The sequence below is a fragment of the Amblyomma mixtum genome, chromosome 2 (assembly GCF_055824585.1).
Source record: "Amblyomma mixtum isolate Tamu chromosome 2, ASM5582458v1, whole genome shotgun sequence".
Classification (NCBI taxonomy): domain Eukaryota; kingdom Metazoa; phylum Arthropoda; class Arachnida; order Ixodida; family Ixodidae; genus Amblyomma; species Amblyomma mixtum.
Genome location: NC_143013.1, coordinates 319,024,587 through 319,046,488, shown reverse-complemented (window position 1 = coordinate 319,046,488; position 21,902 = coordinate 319,024,587). Strand labels below are relative to the sequence as shown.

General features: G+C 45.1%; 1 protein-coding gene across 1 annotated transcript in view; it reads left to right on the top strand.

Annotated features, from left to right (window-relative positions):
- Positions 1-21,902, top strand: part of LOC149365139 (solute carrier family 13 member 2-like) — a 205,693-nt gene that overhangs the window by 124,459 nt on the left and 59,332 nt on the right. The window contains exon 2 of the mRNA XM_089575233.1: positions 8,176-8,218. The gene's annotated coding sequence lies outside the window, so the exon portion shown is untranslated. The remainder of the gene's footprint in view (positions 1-8,175; positions 8,219-21,902) is intronic.

The following is a 21,902-nucleotide window of genomic DNA, read 5'->3' as shown; positions in this document are numbered from 1 at the left end:
CCCAGCAGTCACTACGTCATTTATGTAGGCCAAAAAAAGCAAAAGACCAAGCCCAGATTCCTGCGGCACACCAGAGCACACATCCAGGAAACCAGGTTCATAACCATCAATAAGCACAACCTGCCTACGGCTAGTCTGATAGCTTTTATCTATTTCAGAACCTACGCAATTTAAAAGGCAATTTACTGTGTCGCTCCTAGTCAAAGGCTTTGGCAAAATCTACGCAAACGACATCGATCTGTCTCTGTGATCTAATGCTTTAGGGAAATCATGAACGGTTTCCATAAGTTGCGTAGCCGTCGAAAGCCTTGGGTGGAAGCCGCGATGATGTTAGCAAAATATTTCACTGCACTCGAGATAAACAGTAGCATGCTTTGCATAGCCTCCACGAGACTGCAACAAACTGAAGTAAGGGACACGGGTCGATAATTCGTCATCAACTTTGCTCACTTGTGCCCATTTTTGTGACAGCAGCCACGCGTCATTAAAAGGCGCAGATTTGGAATGTTATGAGCTCTATGCAACCCACAACACAGCATTCTGACCCCTCACAAAAGAGAGCTCCCGAGTCTGCCTGTTTGACGAACCGACGCTGTACACGGAGAGTAAATTCTCTCCGGCGTCCCCAGTCATTAGTGGAAACGCAGACGCAATCCAGCGAATGGCTCAGTCTTGCACATAGCTCTCCGAAATCTCTGCTGGGCGCCGCGGTTCTAATCGCGGCAGCGATCCCCGCCAGCGGAGCCAAAGGAAAGCCCAGCAGACTGTTTTCATCCCCCCTTGGGAGCGGGGTTTAATTTACGACTGCCGGCGAAGACAAGGGCCGCGAGCGACGAGGAACAACTCTAGGGTTGAGACCAAAGTTCGAGAATTATTTTGCTGAAAGGAAGCCGCGGAAAGTTTGGGGCTGGAATGCCATTCTCAGTATTCAGGCAGCGGCTGCTCCTGCTTAACAGAAACTTCGCAACCAGACAAAAGCTTTAGTGAAGGTCTGAGGCCCAAGCGACAGTACGAGGGATCGGGGGCGTGCCAGCTGCATAATACTGAACAAAGACTGCCCTATTCTTCATTGTTTTACGTTCTTATAGGGGAATAGCTGGCATGATTGCGTAAAGATGGAGCAATATCGGATACCAATTGAGGACGAGAACCGACTAAGAGCAATGACCGTCTGCGGGAAGCCACATGCTACGCGTGCAGAAAGAATAGAAAATCAGATTGGTTCACTGCATGTAAATAAGAATTTAGGCTGCCAACCGGTAACAAACCAAGACTGCATGGTGCACACAGCTGAAAATAACGCCAATTTAAGCTGCTTGAGTGAGTGTCTCCTCGAATAAGCTGACCTACATTCCTCATCCACATATACAGGCCCATACACAGGCACGCCACATTTACATATATACGAGTGCAGACGGAAACGTTCAACGTGAGCTAAAAGCTTGCATATGTAACGCCTTAGGCGAGACTGGCGCTCAATGCTGACAATCAGCATGCGCTGGTGGAATGGAAATTTCATCCAACGGTCATCTTTTTTCGTTTGTCTGTTGTCCGGCCTTTACTCTCCCTTTTTTTGCTATTCAGCCGGTGAATCATCTGAAACACATCTTCGTATCATTGGACGCACACATGTAAAGAGCTTTCCAAAAGGAATTGTGTTAAGTCCATGGTGTTTATTGTGATTAACTCCTATGAAAAAGGAACACGGACAGCAGATCATGGAATCTAATGCGGCAAATATGCGTTAGCTGATTCACTTCTGCCTTATAGCAGCGTTAGTTTTGTATTTGTGATTAGTCAGGTTTTCTGTTGATTTTCTTCAGCGCAGCCACTAGCTGGCTACGTTGTAAATAATCTCCGTACATAGCTAGTACCTGTAAGTACATAAACGCGTGCAATAAACATCTTGTTGGAAAAAGGGATCAGTTTTTTCTGCTTCCTGCCATTCGGACGGCAAAGTTTTTCGCCCTAAGCTGGAGCACTCCTCCGATCACTCCCCCGCGGGGGTCTCAGCGTCGGCTTCAGACCCGGAACACGGCACTTTGAGAAATGATAGCTCTACTGCTGACGCAGTGAGCGCATCGAATGTAATTCTGCTGAGAAACAATTCTACGAACATGATGCTCTTTTTAAATTCTAAATTATGTCCAGTTCTAGCCTTCTCTTACAGACTCGTTTAAAAATTGGCTATTGGAACATGCTATGGCCCTTGGTCATATAAAAAAAAACAGAAAAATTGTGCAAATGGTTCTAACTGTATAAGCAGCCCCGTGCATGAAATCTCAGCAAAAAAAAAAAATGCGCCTTAACGTGTTCTAAAGTCAACGCAGTCTCCTTGTTCTTGCGCGCCGTCTGCCAGCACTGCTCACCCCACAATGTCTGAGAGCAAGCTGCTAGCCCCGCAACATCCTTAACTTTCGCTTAGAAAGATGTGCATGCAACAGTTGTGTGCACAATAATACTTACAGAAGCACCAACCGTGATATGCAAGCCTTCATTGATTTTCGTCATATATCGAAAGTGATTTCAGCCACTGCTTCTCACCAGAAAGAAGAGTTTTGGTTTACTGCGAGAATACATGATTAGTAGCTTCTGACGTTTATGAATTCTCGGCTTGTATTTGTTTTTGTTTCTTTGTTTAGCGGTTACGAGTTCGCTCAGTAATTTGGTTTGGTTGGGTTTGGTTTGGTTTATGGGGTTTAACGTCCCGAAGCGATTCAGGCTATGAGGGACGCTGTAGTGAAGGGCTCCGGAAATTTCGACCACCTGGGGCGCGCTGGCATCGCACTGTACACGGGCATCTAGAATTTCGCCTCCATAGAAATTCGGCCACCATGGCCGGGACCAAACCCGCGTCTTTCGGGTCAGCAGCCAAGCGCCATAACCACTGAGCCACTGCGGCTTTTTTTTTCTTTATTGCCTGGCTTAGACACAAAAATAACAGTAACACATGCGAACATATATACACAGCGTTCAAATAGCCTGTACCCACAAGGGGCAGGCATTGTGATGCTAAAATTCCTTGAGTACCGTCAAGGGCTCCAGCCTTGACAGCCACTCGGGACTGAGCCACTGCGGCGGCTGCTCAGTAATCAGCAGCAATTGACACAAGTTTACTTGCAAAATCGATGCTACGTTGAAATCTTGCAACCAATGTTGGCATTAACTTTATATATCGATTCCGGTTCTAGGTGCATCTCAATTTTTAACTTTTTTTTTCACGAGACAGTTTTCTTATTGCTCACCTTTGACTCGAGCAAATATTTTGTCTCGTTCTTTAACGGCACCGTACTAATTTATATTTAATAAATAAAAGCGAGAACACGGCAACTAACGTTAGAGAAATCGGAAGAGCAGAGATTATGTGAGTTTGCCCAGCAGAGCGATTTTCCGTTCGATCCCTATGCTTTATCCAAACTGCCAAGAAAACACCTGCAGAGTCGGTTTTATTTTATTTATTTTTTTTTTTTGCTTCCAACGCATCTTTCGTGATCTTGTGTAAGTGGCTTTTTTTTTTTTTCGTGAGCTAAGCAGTCCGGGAAGCCGCTTGGAAACGTGAGGACAGCACTTTCCGGCTATATTAAGATAGATCGAGCACGCGACGAGGATACGCCTAAACTTGAGAACAGCCTGCACCAGGAGCGAGTTTGGCGAACTTTCCTGGGGGTGTCTTATTATGTAAGCCTCATTTCTTACTTTTATTCGGAATTTTCATGCACTTTCTGCTGCACTTCAATGTTCTTCCTGCAATTTTTTGTATTACAGCGCTGCGAAACCTAAAAAAAGTTTTCAGTGCCAGCGCGCTCCCTGAGTGGGAGCGCGTTTTTCAAGAGAATATTCTGTCTTCATTGACTGCTTGGCACCAACGTCAGCGCAGACTGCGCATGCAAAAACTTGCGCGCTGAAAAACCGTATGCTTCTATTTTCGACCCAACTGGCACCAGCTGATAACATTTGCTGGCACGGAGAAGAAAATAGCAGAGGCTTACCCCCAGCGACCTCGGCCAAGCGTTTCAGTAATACGTTGCTGGGCTAGTTGGTTCTTGTCAGAAATCATGGAATCACACCCCTTGCAGACGAGGACACAGAGAGGACCGCTGTGTGCGTGTGTTTCCTCTCAGTTGCGTTTGTGTCCTCTTCTGCAAGCGCTGTGATTCCGTGACGTTTCAGTAAACCTTTTGTCATTGCAGGCTGAATAAGTGAAATAGGGGGAGGAAGGAGAACTAGGGGTGTGCGAATATTCGAAATTTTCGAATATATTTCAAATATTATATTTTTAATATTCGTATTCGATTCGAAATCCAAGTATTGTTGTTCTTTTGAATATTCGACAAGACGCGAATATTTGTATCTAGCCGAATATTCATTGTGAGCACCGGCGTTCATTTCTGTCCGCAAGCCCTATCGACAGAGACATAACAACATGGCGGCGCCCAAAGCAATGTGCATGGATGAAGGAAAATTTTTCCTTCGAATTTGGAAGGAAAATTTTTCCTTCCTCCAAGGGTCATGCCGTAGCTGACTGCGCTGGTGAGCTTTTCTGTGGCTATACCTGCGAAGCTGCTATGGTCAGAGCTGTGCACGATGTACCTCGCAATACGTGCCAGGTCAGTGCCAAGTGAGAGGGCATTTTCTGTGGCTGGAGGAGTCGCTTCATCTAGAAGGGAACTACTACTGCCTGACCATGTGGAGCAGCTGGTTTTCCTTCCACGACAACGTTTTATGTTCATCCCAGCAACGCGCTTTTGTGCTGATGGAAAGCTAGCCTTTATCAATGCTGTGTACTAGCCGTCCCCTCGGATATTTCCACTCTTCTAAGAACACTTTGATGCTTTGATACGTTCGACACTTTGATACTTTTTGTGTAGCCACACAGACCTTTTGTGTTCATTTAATCATCAATAATTGAACTGTGATGTTCTTGGGTGCTCAAATAAATGCTTTGTAGTGGTTAAATGCATCTGTCCTTGATTATTCGATATTCGATTCAATATTCGGAATCAAGTATTCGAATTCGATTCGTATTCGAAAATTTTGATATTCGCACACCCCTAAGGAGAACCCTTTAAGCAAGGCACAAAGTTTAGAAAACCTATGGTTTGGATTATACTTGCTAGTTACATCAGGACTTTCGTATTGCCCTTCTGTATACAAATCCTTTTTGATCGTGCTGGGCAAGTCTGATGCGGACCACAATTAATGCTGAGATAGGTTTCATTCCGGTATCTTCTTTCGCAGAAATGAGCCGTACGCCAGTTGTCCTGAAGTAATGTTACCCTTCATCTTTACTTATTACATTATTTTATTTCTCTCAGTGTAATACACCTATTCAGCTTGTTGAGCATCCCGAATAAGAACTCACGCCTTCCCTGTAATACTCGGCCTTAGCGCAAAACCCCAGAGGTGATGACAGAAATAAGTAGAACTTCCTTCCCTTTATTTTTGTGTTCTGTGTCCCAAAAAAAAATTTCAATGTGAACGATTTCAGTAGGCATAACCACGCGCTGCTTTACTGAAGCTGCTTCAATGCCGATGAGAGTTAATGAGGCCTGTGTGATTTAGGCGCAGAACTGAACACCCCCCCTCCCCTGTCCAAGCTTTTACGCTGCCCCTAAGTTTCACTCGACTCATCGTTCCTCCTTGATAAACGTCTACATAAACCCTTTCCCTAGACAGACCCGCAATATACGTCTCTTGTGCGTGTATGACTATGCATGTTCATTCCTATATGTTTGAGTCTGTTCATGCGGAGTGTCATTGTTTGTGAGGGAGTGTATGCATTCTTTGTGTAAAATATAGAGTGAGTGGTCTGAATTATAGTAATTATGGCGGTGAGCTTATGACGTAATTGCCGTACGCACTACACGAAACTAAACAAGGGTTGCGTACATTGTACTGTAAAACATACCAGAAGTTTCTCGAAACATGTACTCTGTGCTCACTGCTGCACGCAATGGAGAACAACCTCCAACTGTTTCAGCGGTAAAACTGCCGGTCCGCATCCAGGTGCCCTTGTTCGATCTCAGATTTTAGAGTGTGCTTTTTATTTATTATCTTGTATTGTACGTTGTACGCATCTTTTCCGCGGGCAGGTAGTGCACCGTCATATTAGAAACAGCAAAATGGACGAGACGCAAGGGCGGAGGCGCCATGGTGAGCCGGTTTTATCCGGTGTCCCGTCCTTCGCGCTGTTTCGTATACGAACATTGACCAGCAAGCCCAATTCACAACACTTGTGTCGCGTACAGTGCTCACCTGCATGACTCCTGACCTTCAGCTATCTCTCACTGTGAATGCTTCTCTGCCTGTGCGATATTCCAGTCGCCGAAGACGGGTTTTTTCCTCATAAAATGCGCTCGTTTACTGACTGCTTTCTCCGCACGCCGCATCTATAGCAAACGGCTCCAGTTATCTCGCTTGTGCAAAAACACGACCTACCACAAAACTGCGTGCGTAGCGTTCATCGACTTTCAGCGCACGCAGGTTCGGACGGAAAGCGCCTGCGAGACAGCCCAGAAAACGGCAGCAAATACTAGGTGATGGCGAAATAAGACACGTGTGTCGGCTGGTGCATGACTTGACCGAAGGATGAGGTGCCTGCATGTCCGTCGGCCGAAAAGCATGTTTGCCATATGCAGTCAGGCGGCGCACCTCGTTAGTGGCACGCACGTCCGGTGAGTCGGTTTTATTCAGTCGCCGTACTGGGCGCAAGCAGTCTTACCCCACGAACGAATGGCCGGGAATTGCTTTCCCGTCTGTGCAGCCGGCGGCGAGCAATTTTCTGCCTTACGAATAGTGCTGCAATACTGCTCAGCACGAATAGTGTTGCAACGAATGTAGCAGCGCTAGTGGTGTGGGTGCGGTCATGTTACTAAACGTGAGTACGAGCTGCTAAAGCGTCATTTTGTGAAACGGTCTCAAGCTTAACGACAGGTGACTGACTGTCCTGAAGGTCACGGCGCTCATCAAAACTGCCGTGACCAGGGCCTTCCGCTGCTGCGATTCCCAGCCTGCCACAAAGACAGCATTTAGGTCTAAGTGAAACGAAAAACGTCTCAGCACTGCAATTTTGGTGGTGTTTAAAAATACCCTGAGATCGAAAGTCTTCTGGGGTTCCAACAGCATGAGAATTCCATAGGTGAAAGTGTAGCCTTCGTGCGTAAAAATAGACCAGCGAAATATGTTCAAGTTGTACAATTCAACTAAAGGCATAACAAAACTATTAGCGAACCATAAACTCAGCGAAAGTGAATCGAAATCAACTGCCGCAACTTTCATGCACTACGATGCGGCAAAACCAAAATGCGTCAGATGGAAATTACATCAGCAAGAAGTGCAGCATTCTAAAACAGCATTCCGCTTGCAGAGTTCTTCGCATTAGACCCTCAGCATGACATTTCTTTTTATTTATTTTCTTTGATAGAGCATAAAAAAAAAGACTCACTACACCATGCATCACCCAAGTATACGAATGGATGGAACCGTGATATTTAATGTAGTACTTTCGTCACGCTGTTTTGTAGTTTTAAATAAAATATAACGTTGAATATAAGATAACGAAAGAAAATGTAACTACGTCGCTCCTTCATATGCGTTTGCATCCTTTTTAGACTCTATATAATAAAGGAAAGTCGCGGTTATTACGATAGCCTTTCTCAAGCCGAACAGTGCTAAGATGACGGAGTACCAGATAAGTGTGCACGCAAGTGTAAGCGCGCATAGCTATCTAGTGCAGCTATATGAGCGCTTTTTGCAGCGTATGCTGTTGCACTCTAGATAGTAGGCTAACTACTTCTTTCGTTTTTTTTTTTAAGTTTCATCTTCCCCCCTATCCTAAAGGGCAACTGGGGTAGAGGGTGGGTGCTGATGCTTATATTTTCCCCAAAAAAACGGCAAATCCTTGCAGTAGTTGAAAATTAAAAAAAGATCAAATAATAGGTTACACCAGACTTAACTCATGTCGCCACATTAAAGCGGATGCGTTTCACTTCTAGCTTATCTTTTCCGCGTCCATGAAGCTTTCCTTGTCAACTCCTCTTGCACAATAACTATGACCAGCGTGCGATTAACTACCGTGCCACAACGTAATTGTTTCCAGGTAGCCACTTTCCGGCTAGATCGTAATCAATTAGATAACATAATAAACTGACTGAATGTTTCTCTCTCCCTCTGCAGGAACCTTAAAAGACTCCAACCTGGCGGGCAATCTGAAGGAAAGGTAATTCACTCTCCTATATCTTTGTGGAGTGGCCCCTAAACAAACTCCTCCTGCCAACATCTTTCCTTTTGCACACAAAGACTCAAGACAAAACAAAGGCTCAGAATGACAGTCACTGAGATTTGAAAACAAAAGGAGCCTTTTCATGTAGAGTACGGTCGGTTTCGTTGCGAAACGCTTCGTTCCGAAGTTTGGTCAACAACACGATTTCCAAGAGGGCACCAAAAAAGAAACATTATTTTTGTAATTTTTTTTTTCGAGAGCATCGATCAAATTTCGGGGCATTCCTTTTCTTCTGCCCCAGTCTCGCTAAGCTGGAGTGCTCTGTACAGCTCTCTTGCGGCAGCCAATAAGCTGCATCTATGGAGGCCTCGAACAAAGTAGCTTAATTCAAGGTCTCAAGCTTTGAGATCTTGCTGAAGCTTCAGTGTGAAGAAAAAAAAGAGAGAAAGACGGAACTACCGAGTAGAGTTTTACGTAAATAAACTAAGAAAGTTATAATAAAGAAGGAGCCTCGCTGCTTGTCGCGGCAGAAGGGAAATTAAAGCCTGATTTCAGCTTTGATGACATTATTGAATTATTAGTCAACATTACTCATTAGCGAAGAGCCAATAGCGAACAAAGAAGTAACTACGTTTGAAGATGGTTGCACATCTGCTTACGGTTTACTGCATAGAGTAATTCTCTTTGTTGTTTTCACTGAATTTACCTAGGAAGATTTAGTGCACGGAGCTCACAGAAGTGAACCAGTCACTAAATTAGGGACCTTAATATACGTACACCAATGCAGATCTACTTCGAGAAGGAACTACTTTTGACGTACTGGTACGCCACTTTAGTACTTGTTATGATATAAAATACACCTCAAAAAATCCTGTCAAATCAATTTTTTTATTAGCTGTGTTCTTTGTGTGCGCTGAAAAAAAGGACAATTGATAGGTATCCTGTAGAATGTAAATTAAGGTATGTAAAAACTGACCAGACGTTTATACTTGTGCCAACGCGAAATTCATTGACAGCTGGGCTGATGACTGATATATATATATATATATATATATATATATATATATATATATATATATATATAATTCGGAGGTCGTGGGTTCGGATCCCACCGGCGGCATGTGGTTGTTTTTTCTTCTGCTTTTCTAATCAATTAGCTTTAAGCGACAGTAATATTCTTACTTGATCAACACCACAAAAATATAAATTAATTAAAAAAATCCCCTGTGCTCCTTGGTTTCTGTGGCTGTTGGCTTGTCTCATATATATATATATATATATATATATATATATATATATATATATATATATATACACACACACTCATGGCAGGCGAGCTGCCTTTCACAAAACCGGCTACAGACAGTCAGCCAGACAAGCACACGAAGGCCAAATGCGGGCAATGGCCACTATATGTGCTTGAGCATTAAAGAATCGGTTGCCTGTAAAGGATGGTTCACCACGGATTTTTTCTTGTAGAGGCAGAGCCAACTTCTTCGTGTCCTTGTTTGGTGGCCAATGAAGTGCAACTTCCGTCAGTAGCTCTGGCAAGTGAGTCAGGAAAAAAAAAAAAAGCGAGTCAGTCTTGTTTACAACACGACATTGTCTTTAAAATGTTAAAATGGCGGCTTCCCATATTCTTATTTCCGAGTTTTGTCTGAAAAGTCGCTTAGAGAGAAAGATCGTTGGTATAGTTCTTAGCTCGTGATACAATAAGTCATTTATAGCCGATCCCCCGAACAATAATATGGCAAAGCTTTTTACTGTCCGTTTGTTCGTTCTGAAAGACACTGGCACGCTACTTCATCACTTCGTTTGTGACACGAGATGCGATCAGGTTTATGTCTAATAGTCGTAGCCACATGCAACTCATCATTATCATCATCATCAGCCTGACTACGCCCACTGCAAGGCAAAGGCCTCTCCCATGTATCTCCAATTAACCCTGTCATTCGCCAGTTACGACCACCGTATTCCCGCAAATTTCTTAATCTCAACCGCCCACCTAATTTTCTGCCGCCCCCTGCTACGCTTGCCTTCTCTTGCGTAGCAGGAGGCGGCAGAATAATGCTTCTACATTATTCAAGTTGGTTCGAGCTCCTTTTGGCACCTTATCTCGAAGGCCCTTAGTCAGCTTTAAATTGAGCACTGCAGAGGCATTTGTAGCCATTGCCGCCTCAGAGTTGTTCACTCTGTGGGTGCATATCAATCCAATAAAGAATTCATTTAACCGTCGCTTCTGTCTGCTTGTTCATGGCGTACGACGTTTTCACCACAACGTGACAATAAGAATCACTAACTATGTACGAGATCTTAACCGCAGACTTCTCAATATGAAAAAAACGAAAACAGTATTGTGTTTTTTCTTGTTGTTAGGAAACACATCAAAATTAGTTTCACACCAAAGAACGAACGACACAAGCTCTTTGAAGGAAGCCAATGCAAATAGGAGGTACGGGAGCCGTTCTGAACTAGTACCGATGAGCGGAAAATCTCATCGACAGCGGATCTGATCATTAGGTTAGCCGGTTGTAGATATCGACCAAGGTGCTATGTTATTACGTGAAATGACAAAGACGTGAGACGGATGTGTTTTCCCCCCTCTGACAATCTTTGACAGCAACACTTTAAGGTGAATAGAATAAACGCCGCTCTCTTTTCCACGACCTCATGCTTCCTGAAACACTCATTTCCAGGGTTGCACTGTAGTGAGAACAAATTTTATATCTCAGTATTTGGCAGCTCCCTTTGACACATTAGACTAACTTGCGAACGCATGCAGATTGATCTGTTCATGTGTATCACACGTGGCTTGGTGCATTCCTCCTCTGGTCATTCGCCACGCTATTCATTTATATAATGTCTCATACGTATTCACGCTTTAACTCAAACTTAACGCGAAGATTTAAGTGTGTTTACACAATCGCATTGTCCTTTATTTTCCTCGTTATCATTCTTTTGTTGACGCGATAAAACCACCGCTTATATCAAGGCACAACTACTTACATTTTTTTTTTTTTATACAACGATCACAATGAGAACGAGGGGGCCATTCTCAAGGAAGTTCTTGGCGCGGGGGACCAACAGGCGCAGGCACCGCAAGCGGCTGTAAAAGCGGGGTATTACTTCCTTCTGCGCGCCTCGTCTTATATGTCGCGGAGATCCCCTGAAGGAAGGCTCTGCCATGCTCTCATCGGCAGCAGCAGCCCGAGAAGATTGTTTTACCGCGACATAATTGGTTTCGGCCGTTCAGCTGCGCACACGACCATTTCTTAGGTAGATGATGTCGACGTCGCGCAGTCTATTTGTGATTTAGTCTACCCCGATAGTTGCGCGCACATTTTCACGTATATCCCCAAATGACGTTATACTAACGCAATAACAACATAGTGGACGTGCGCTATAGCCCGAGGCCAAAGAGGAGTATTGACAAGACAGGGAGCCCTCATATATCTGCGAAAACACTGCGAGCACGTGTGCAGACATTCGCAAAGCAATATTTTTGTTGTACCTTGCGAGTTACACCGATTGCGACGATGTCTCGAAATAGAGGACGTTGTAGGCCTTTCTTTCCCGAACAAAGCTTAAAGGTGCACTGAAGAGGAATCTGAACTCGTCTTTTTGCCGCGGGAACTCAATCTACACGTTCTGAGCATTCTTAGAACCTTCGATTTATTTACCTGTGTGGCCGATTTCCCTAATTAAATCGAATTAATGTCCGGCTCCCGCCTTTTCTTTTTTTTTTAATTCTCCCTCGTACGGTGGGCGGAGTCGACCAACGCGCGGAGTGCCTTTCACCCAGTCCCGTGGCGGCTTGCCGCTCTGCCATCGGCGGAGTAATACGTAGTAATCCGCAGAAGCAAATAGTCCGCGCATATGTTTATTTCTGCGGGCTTATTTTGCGGCCATATTATCGGCGAATGAAACTATTTATTCGCGGAAACCCAAAAAATAACATAAAGCGAAAGCAAAGCCTCCACGGTGCTGGCTGAAAGGCACTCCACGCGTTGGTCGACTCCGCCCACCGTACGAGGGAGAATTCAAAAACAAAGGTGGGAGCCCGACGTTAATTCGATTTAATTAGAGAAATCGGCCACACAGGGCAATAAGTCGAAGTTTCTAAGAATGCTCGGAACGTGTAGATCGAGTTCCCGCGGCAAAAAGGCGAGTTCAGATTCCTCTTCAGTGCACCTTTAAGAAGAGCGGCTTTGCAAACGCACTCGACCTATTCAAGCTGTTAGTGCACATATTAGTTGTTTCTTGTTTTAGATCTTGTGCTTTCTCGCGCGCCATCAAGCAGAGTTTTCTACAATATTTTTTTTCACATGAGTGGTAGCTATTATTTCACAGTTTGCGTTTGTGTTTTATCTCCAAAAGCTAGTGACAGTTTCCATCATTTTTTTTTATAGCTTACAACTGACTGATAGCCTTTCTTGACTGCACTCAATGTTAAGAAGGAAAAAATGGCGCGGCAGCCCTCTCGTTTCAGTTCAATCGCATTTCACAACACACGTCACGGACAATAACTGGTTATCCAGAGACGCGGCTACTTCTCTAATTGCCACAATGCCATACTAGTCTAATAAACTCTGACTGATGCGCGTGCGCAAGTGCTCCTCCATTTACACTCCAGGCCATTATGGTACTGCAGTAGCGTGCCAGCCGTATACCTTCCTTACTGCCAAGAAGCCTTGGGCATGCCACTGGGCGCCAGAACCAGCCGCGCCATCAAGAAAAGCTGTCGCCATACTGCCCGGCTCTTCCATGGAGAAGCCTCATTTCCACGGGTTTTGCAGTCAGCAGACAGCCGGCACCCATTGCAAATGTCCTTCACTGGTGGCCGCCACTTTGCAGCCGTCCGTCGTCACTTTCTTGGGAATCGTGGTCGCATTCGATTCCCTCATCGTCACTGCCCGTCGCTTTCCGATGATGGCGGAATCAGCTTCCTCGATTTCGCCGTCATCAGCTTTTCCATCACCGGCACAATTCTCACGCTCGTAGTTTCATTCGGCTATCTCTTCCTAGCAATCACTTCGCTCCGTCCTTTAGCGTACTTCTCACTCCGACGTCGTTATCGCCAGCGTCACCCAGTGAAAGCGTTCTGAGCATTTTTCGATATTCTCTCGGCCAGTGTCATTATCCTCAGTCTTATATGACTTTGCCACAAAGTCAGATGGCCCGGCGTGCTCGAAAGAAACCAAATTTCTGATCAAGTCCAGCTCTTTCTGCTCAGCCCTTCCGCTGGACCAAGATCTCGATGAACACATGCTTGTATTACGCTCCGCCAGGCACCAGCTTAACTCGAGCCTTTTGGCCTGAAGAGTATGGCTGATCACGCGCCTGTCTCTGGAGCAGCAGCGGCGATGTCGAGACGCTGAGACGCAACGCCACACGACTGATATTTCGATGTGGCCAGTCAGCGTGAGTTGTGGCGCACACTGGCCAAATTTTCACAACAGCTACAACCGATGTTGCAGCAACTACACCTTCTGCCTCTCAAAGTCCATGGTTCAGGCTGAATAAATATGCATATGCAGTCAGCGGCCGTAAAATACGCCGCTCGGTTCAACTCCGCTGAACCTGGTTAGTTGGAGCGACAGGTTGGTTGGAACATGTGTAATTTACACGCTCATAATTAACTAATTCACGAACGTCTCACTGCGTAAATCGAAGATACATTTCTAAGACATCTGTGCATTCGTGGGACGCGCGCCATCTGCTTGATCACCGCCGTACATTGCGTGTTGGTGTTTCAGTTGGTGCCGCATGATGCGCCAAGACTGGTCACCATGCACGAAGAAAATTCACCGGAAACGTACTTCGCTACTCGATAAATTGGGATATCTGTAATTTAATTAATTAAATTATTCATAATTAAATTATTCATGCACGCCTCAGTACACATCTCGAAGATACGTTTCTTAGACATTTGTGTGTCCTACTGCTTTCCGCTGTTTATGCAGTGTCTATCGTTGCCGCCCTTTTAGTTGTGTTGTCTTCTGTCAAGCTGGTAGAGTGCAGCCACTAGCTGAGGTATATTTGTAAATAATCTGTATATAGCCCCTTCCGTACATTCACAACCTCGTATAGTAAATGCCACGTTGGAAAAAGAAACAGTCGTGGCGCAGTGGAAGCGTCCCCGTCTCTCACGCAGGAGCCCCGGGTTGGATTCACACCTGCACCACAATTTTCCTGTTTAAGGGCGTTAGCCCTTACTACTCACGTTTGACAAGGATGCGTCTGTCTGCAGTGAAGGTAAAATTGACTAGAACAGTCATCACGTGGCCACACTATATCACATAACAATAGTGGGCGCGTAGCGTCTCAGTTAACACCTATACTTTCGATCCTTACATATCTGCCAGTATAGCGGCCATCAAAGTGGGACCCCCCGGAGCCAGCATTTGCATAAAATGTGGTGGTCACCCGTCTGACGCAGAATGTTCGAAGTGTTGTCAAATTACTTGGCACGTTCTTGACGATAAAATTATTAATGTGGTGAAGCAAAAAATATTTGTGGGATTAACACCGACGACCTTTCCGCCCCCAAACCGCGCATTCCGAGGACCTTCAGACGGCCATTACGGCCAAACCGTTCGTCACAGGGGTTTCTGGATTATGTAAACGATTCGACGTGCTGTGATACACACGTTTATAAAATGTATTAACTGATATAACGAAGGAATGTACCGGATGTAGCGAAGATGGGTGTAAATCGCAATAGTAGTTTAAAATCCATCAGGCAGATGGCGCTGCTTACGTTAGGGAAGGAAACACCCGCGGATGTTTGGATTTGGTCTTTTCCACGTTTGCTGAGCACAGCGATGTAAACACTCGAAGCTCCCGTATCTAACCCTCTTAAGTCGAAGACTGAGGAAGTGTTGTCGGAGAATTTTTTTCTTAAATGAGGCCGCTTCAAGGTCATATATGCGCTGTAACATGACCTTCGAGGTTTGTACGCGAGAAGTAGAGCTTTCGCTCCAAAACCATGCTCTAGGTCACGGGAAAGGAGGTGCCGAGATAACTTGGGTCCCGGCGATAATGTGGATTGGAGCAACGTAGGGCGGCGCGGGATGCCGTAGTTGCAGGCTCCCGACTAGTTTCAGCCATTTGATGTTTTTTCACATACACGGAAACTTCACTAGTGATGAGCGCTTAAGTTTCTACCCCCATTTTTGGCAACATCATCAGGAAACGTAGGCATACCTGAGGCCGAACAGAGAGTCGCACATATCCAAAAACATCTGAATGTTTCCATCCAAATGGTAGCCTGAAGAAAAAAATCTTCGATCCATCTCCTGGTGCAGAACAAAGCATCTCACTTTTCCGCTGCCTTAGACCGCTCAGTCATCCCCGCATGCAACCTCTCGCACTGGTTGTTCTCTGACTGGTCGTTATTGCTGTTTTTGTTGCCTCTGAAGCAATGGCACTAACCCGCGATGAAGGATTGGCCCGAGTTTGGTGCATATCCAAACAGCAGAAAAATTCATCCACACTTATGTCAAGCGGTTCATAAATAAATAAAATTGAGAAATCTGGGAAAGCGAAGAATGAAATTCAAGAGATTTTGAGGAGATGTGAATGAATGAGATAGGAATGATACACGAGTGCGGCTACTACAATGTGAGAGCCATCCTATAGTGCATTATGCCTGCGCCTCTGCAGTTCTTGCTGTCGCCAACTCGGCAAGACGGAGTACAATATTTTTTTTCCTTCCATCTAAATCCGTGGCCCGGAATGCAATAGGCTGTCACATTGTGTTGCGGCGCTTTCTCAGTGAAGTTACCCGCTTTTATTTGGCAGTACCAGCTTATTACACGCACCTACACTTGTCCCGCAGCACTGAGCCTTCTCGCAGCTCCATGCTGCCACTCCGCTTGCGTTGCGGCGGGTCATTTTTCGTCGCGCTATCACCGAGCAGATACTTGCTGTGCTTTTTCTTTGCACCGGTCCTTCCTCTTTGCTGTCTCCTCCTCCCGCTTACTTCACTCTCGACCGTTCCGTGCTCTCGAATATAAGCAACAGTGCAAACAAGTGCATTCCAAATGTGCGTTCCCCGAAGTCCCGCTGCTGCCACGCACGGGAAGGCGGAAGTCAGCGGTCAGTGTCAGCCGGTGCGCACGCCTGGCCTTTTCCTTTTTGATCGTAGGGACGCAATTTCCTTTTCGGTGGCCGCTTCCTGCGAAGCCCGTTTCCGGACCGAAAATCACCAGGAAGCAGCTCTTCCTGACACGCGCTGACCGTTTCGCAATGGTCTCTCTGCTATTTCTCTCTTTTTTATGCTGCTTTTTTGTTTGTGCTCATTTCCTTCGCAGAGCAATCATTTAACGATGATATTTACTCGCTCCCCTTTGATCAGTGCCGAGCTGAAAGCCGTCCTTTATATTTTATGCCTTTTCTTAGCTAGAGAAGCAGTCGGGTTCAGAAGTGAATTTTTTATGAAACGCTGCTTTCTAAATCCGAATTGATGCTCTCTCAGCGATATTGACCAAATGTTTCTAAAAAGTACCAATTCCTAAAGATCCGTCCATTACCCCGTGCGCAACTTTATTTCATGCACCGAGGCACCCCAATAGTTTGTCTAATTATCTAATAATCTAATTATATAAATATCTAATATAATTATCTAAGGATAATTATATCAACACTCTAGACTCCTAACATTTCCAGTTTGTTTTAAACTTCGTGGTTTTTAAGCATAAGAATATGCTGAACGTTTGCGCTTTCAATCTGTTCCATGTACTTGATTCCATGGAGCGTGCGTTAGTTGGGTAGTGTGCTAATCAGCAGCCCTTTCAACTCGTCCCAGTCCAACGATAGGTTTCGGTCGACAGAGCTGCCTATAGAGTATTGCCCTCCCATCCCAGACTCTAGCAACTGCTGGCCTTCACCATTACCCCCACTTTATGGATCCAGATCCACTTCCCGTAGCTCCTCACCGCTTTTTCTCATCCCTGCGCGGTGAGTTCGCCTCCAGTGCTACGCTTCACCTTCGCTACGGAGCTCTCCTGCCCTGCGCAATGCCATCGCGGTTGTCCCGATAAGAAGAGAGTAATAGCGCCAACATAGCTCTCCTCTTTTCACTAACTTCCCCCCTTACCATTAATAATCACAACCACCTTTCTCTCTTGCAGCGCTGCCTGTGCTCCTCGATGTCAGTGCACGTTAAAGAACCCCAGGTGGTCGAAATTTCCGGAGCCCTCCACTACGGCGTCCCTCATAGCCTGAGTCACATTGGGCCGTTAAACCCCATAAACCAACCAACCATCATCACCCACCTGCTACCTGATGTCGCGCGGCGAACTGCAAAGAGCAGCGAGCCGGTTCCAAAGTGAACGGTCTCGTGGATATACAATCAAGGCGGAAAGCTGGGCTAGTTGGTGTGTCATCATTAATTAAAAGACTAGCGCATAAAACTAGGACGCAGACATAGAAGGAGACTGGACAAGCGCTAAACATCAACTGAGAATTTACTACAACAAACAGGTACACGCAGGCGTATCAAACAGGCGTATCACATTAACAGGGAAGGTGATAACTGTGTCAGCACGACATTACTTGCTCTGCCCAAGAAAGAAGAAATGTATCTCAGGAGCAGTTTGCCACATTTTTATTAGTTTGTGCTCGTTCTAACCACGTGTGCGCATGTGCCATTGAAGTAATTTTATGTGCCTGTTTGTCGTAGTAAATCCTCAGTTGATGTTTAGCGCTTATCCTGTCCCCTTCTGTGTCTGTGTCTTAGTTTTATGCGCTAGTCTTTTAATTAATCGCGGATATATCCCAAGATCACAGCCAGTCACGACGTTGGGCGAAGTAAACCCGCGGTTCGAAGCGCGGGCTTGAACTTTGAAGAAAAAACTTTGAAGAAAAAACTTTGAAGAATAAAAACAGGTCTTCATTAGCACGACGTACCTGTTTAAAAGACAATCGGTTCAACTGTTATGGTTCTCGCAAAAATTAAATAGCATAAAGGTTTGTTCTTGTGTGGTATTCTCGAATTTTGAAATCAAGGTCAATTCTTTTAGAAATAGTGCCGTTGTTTAAAATATGTTTCTTAATTCCACACTTGTTATATTTTCGAAATAATTTCAAGCGCAATTTTCTTCAGCGAGAGGAAAGCACTTCCCATTCCAGGTCTCTTCATTTTAGTGCAGCTCTCCCCTCGCTTGTACCGCCCCACAACGTACATTGCCGCTCTATTCTATATTCTTTCAATTTTATCAATCAAGATTTTTGTTGAGGGTTTCAAACAGAACTAGCATACTCGGTAGAAGAAATGAAGGATATGTGGTCTTTTTTAGGGTAAGACGCGCGAATTTCAGATTGCATTGAATGAAATTTTGTGCTCTGGCAGTCTTTGCCACGACATTATTAACATGGTCGTTCCAGGAGCAATCACTCGAAAAAGTCGCACTTAAATATTTATGCACAGACTGGTGGTTAATAACATCAGTGTTAAAAAAAATAACGGGTCTATTTTTTCTTTTTTTTTCGCGAAGGACAGATGTACGCATTTTTTTTTTTCATTTAAATGTATCTTCCACTTCTCACATCAATGAAAGAAAGTAAGATCAGTCTGCAAATCGATAGAAACCTCTTTAATTTGAATTTTTTTTATACACAAGGCAGTCGTCAGCGACAAAACGCAGACGTCAGGATATGCTGGCAGTAATGTCGACAGCATGAAATAAAAATAATAGCGGTCCTAAGACGGAGCCCTGAGGAACACCCGATGTGGCCTGGACCCAAGAGAAAGTAGCACCGTTCAGTATTCGACAAAGTCGACACTGGAGCAGGTAGCCTAACTGGCGCTGCAGTCGCACACTTCCTGGTTAATATTTGCTATATGAAGTTTCTGAAGCAGCATGTCCACAAAAATAGCGCAGGAGCAGAACAAGGACAAGAAAGGACACACACGAGCGCTATCCCTTTCTTCTCCTTTCTTCTCCTTGTTCTGTTGCTGCTCTATTTTTGTTGACATGTGTTACCAACAAGCCCAAGCTGCCACCTTAATAGAAGCAGCAGGGGATGACCAACTGTGTCGAAGGCCTTTAGGAAATCTAAAAAAGAAACGCATTCTGTTTGACCGTTTTCATCCACCTCGAATACTAAGTCGCGGTAAAACTCAAGCAGTTGTGTTGTGCAGGACAGGCCCTTGTGAAAAACCGTGTTGATCAACTTCTACTCTGTGTTCTCATAAACGTTTCATCATTTCCTTGTATAAAATATGCTCCAATATTTTGCACGTAATAAATGTTAATAAAATAAGCGTGAAATTATTTCACCTTTTTTTACCTGCCGTTGTGAACTGGAACTACATCTTAATCGAGCGATGGATACGTCAACTCCTCAAGTGTAACGCACATCACGTCTGTCCCGTCTTGAATGAATACTGACCCAAGTGATTAACTTTGGTCTAGCGAGCAATTTATTTTTCCCCAATGTATGTGCATTAAGCCAAAAGTACGTCCCAACACATTACTACACAACTATCGCTGCAAATGAAAGCGGCCGGATCATTTTGCCTGTGAACAGAACCATACAATGAAAAAATCGAAACCTATGTATTGGTAGCCTCGGTCAGAGTGAGCTGATCTGTTGCAGCATATTTAATCCGAAATATGAATTAAACAAATAAAATCACAAAAGCTGTAGGACTAAATGCGCTAGCCACAAAGAGAAACAAACCTGAAACAAAAAGATCGCAACCACCTGAACAACATTCCGGAGCTCATATCGTAAAAATGGTAGTGGGTATGAATCAGCATTTAAACCACTTGCACAGTGCACGTTCTCGGATAAAAGGTCTGTAGCTTGCAATATTAAAACAGTTGCCGCAATATATGCCCCCCACTTTAATCTCCTCTTAAAAGAAGCCGGCATGTGTAGGCCTTTCGACAAGTGTGCCAACTCAGACTGCCGAGTCGAGCAGTGTAATCACCTGACTCGAGCAGAAAGTACATATGCAGCAAGACAAACGAACAACCGCCACGAGTGGTTGGCCCCAATTAGTGCAGAGCGGCCCATCAAACGCGGAGTGCAATAGGATTCCGAGCAATCGCTTCCCCAGCGCAAGTCGCAAGAACTAGCTCGTCGCAGTCAGAGTTGTTCCGTGCCCGGGGACAAAGCACTCGTATTGCCCAAGCGGCACCGTGTACGCATTCTTGTGAACTGCCGGGCAGGAGAATGTTCCGCGGTTGCAAAAGGGCAAAAACCGAAATCTCCGCACTTAAGCTCGGTGTTGCCTAACGTGCAAGGCAATGTTGGCGACGCACAAAGGCAGCCACGTGACACGGAGTGCGCTTTGCTAAACGATAGAGACTATATTGGCGAAGCAGAAACGCTGTCATTACCGTTAGATCAAAAGATTGCGCGTTATACTACGCCTGCACTGCACATAAAGGCCTTCACAGTATTTTGGTTTTCTTCTTTTTATTCTTTCGTGCCGCCACACAGTGGAGTGTGCTACTTAAATCGACGTCTACTTGTTACAATCCCATTTGCTAATTACGCAGACCGAAGAAAAAATTAGACGTTTGCGCTGAACATTCCATGTCCGCCACTAAGAACGAGGGTGGCACTCAGGGCTATGTTACACGCAACATAAAAAACTTTCCCTTAAATTTTAACAAAATTTCGTGCTGGGCTAGTTGGTGGGACATAGTTGAAACTTGGTTCAGCGCAAAAGACGAACACAGAGAAAGGAAACGACACACACGGAGTGTGTCGTTTCCTTTCTCTGTGTTCGTCTTTTGCGCTGAACCAAGTTTCAACTTTCCCTTATACTTTCCTCGGCTTCGATGACGGTTGGCTTCCTTAATATAAACTGAATTTAAAATTTTCTGACATGATTAGTACCATGCATCGCAAAGGAGCGTGTGTCCCAATAAGGAGCAAGCATGGTGCTCGGCCACTTAGACACTGCGGTGTTGCTGTGTGGTGCTACCCAGCACACACTTTCATAAACATGTCACCCTTCGTCTACATCTCTTACAGTGTATCCAGTTGTTGTATAACACGTTTTGCGAGCCTTATTCGATGCTGTTAAAGGTTCCTTGACGGCCCGGCGCTAGGCGATTGAGCAGCCGACGCTCGACGGCTGCCGTCCGGAACAGTCGTCGAGCTCTCTGCGCCATCTTTTCGCGACATCAAGGCTCTGTATTAAGCCAATTTATAGTGCCTAGAATAATGGCACTATAACCAATTGTAAGCCAGCTGCTTCCTCGCGTCCGTTCTTCTTCATCGTCCCGACACCTCAGTAGCACACCTGACTATCGCAGCACTGAGGCGCTCATCCAACCTTTTACCTTCAAGTCAAGTTACCCCTCACCCCAACCCGTCTCCTTGGCCTTATTCTAAACGCCAGTGCCTGCTGGTCGTGCGAGCGGAGGCCGTGACGGCTTCTTGTCGAGACCTAGACTAAAAGCACCAACTCTTTAATGAAATGAATAAATGAAGTTTTTCTCTCCCTCTGGCCGCCCCCAGAGAGAGTCAGTATGAAATCACTCCTTCGAAAAGTCACGAAGGAGTGACTTTTCATTAAGGCTCGCCCGACGGCTGCATTAGGAAGAAACGCTACGCAGTTTTTCATATATTTGCAGTCTATGGCAACCCAATGTCAATGTTACTGACTCGATTTAATCTGCTTCACCTTCGGTTTTTGTTCTCAGCGCATTAAACT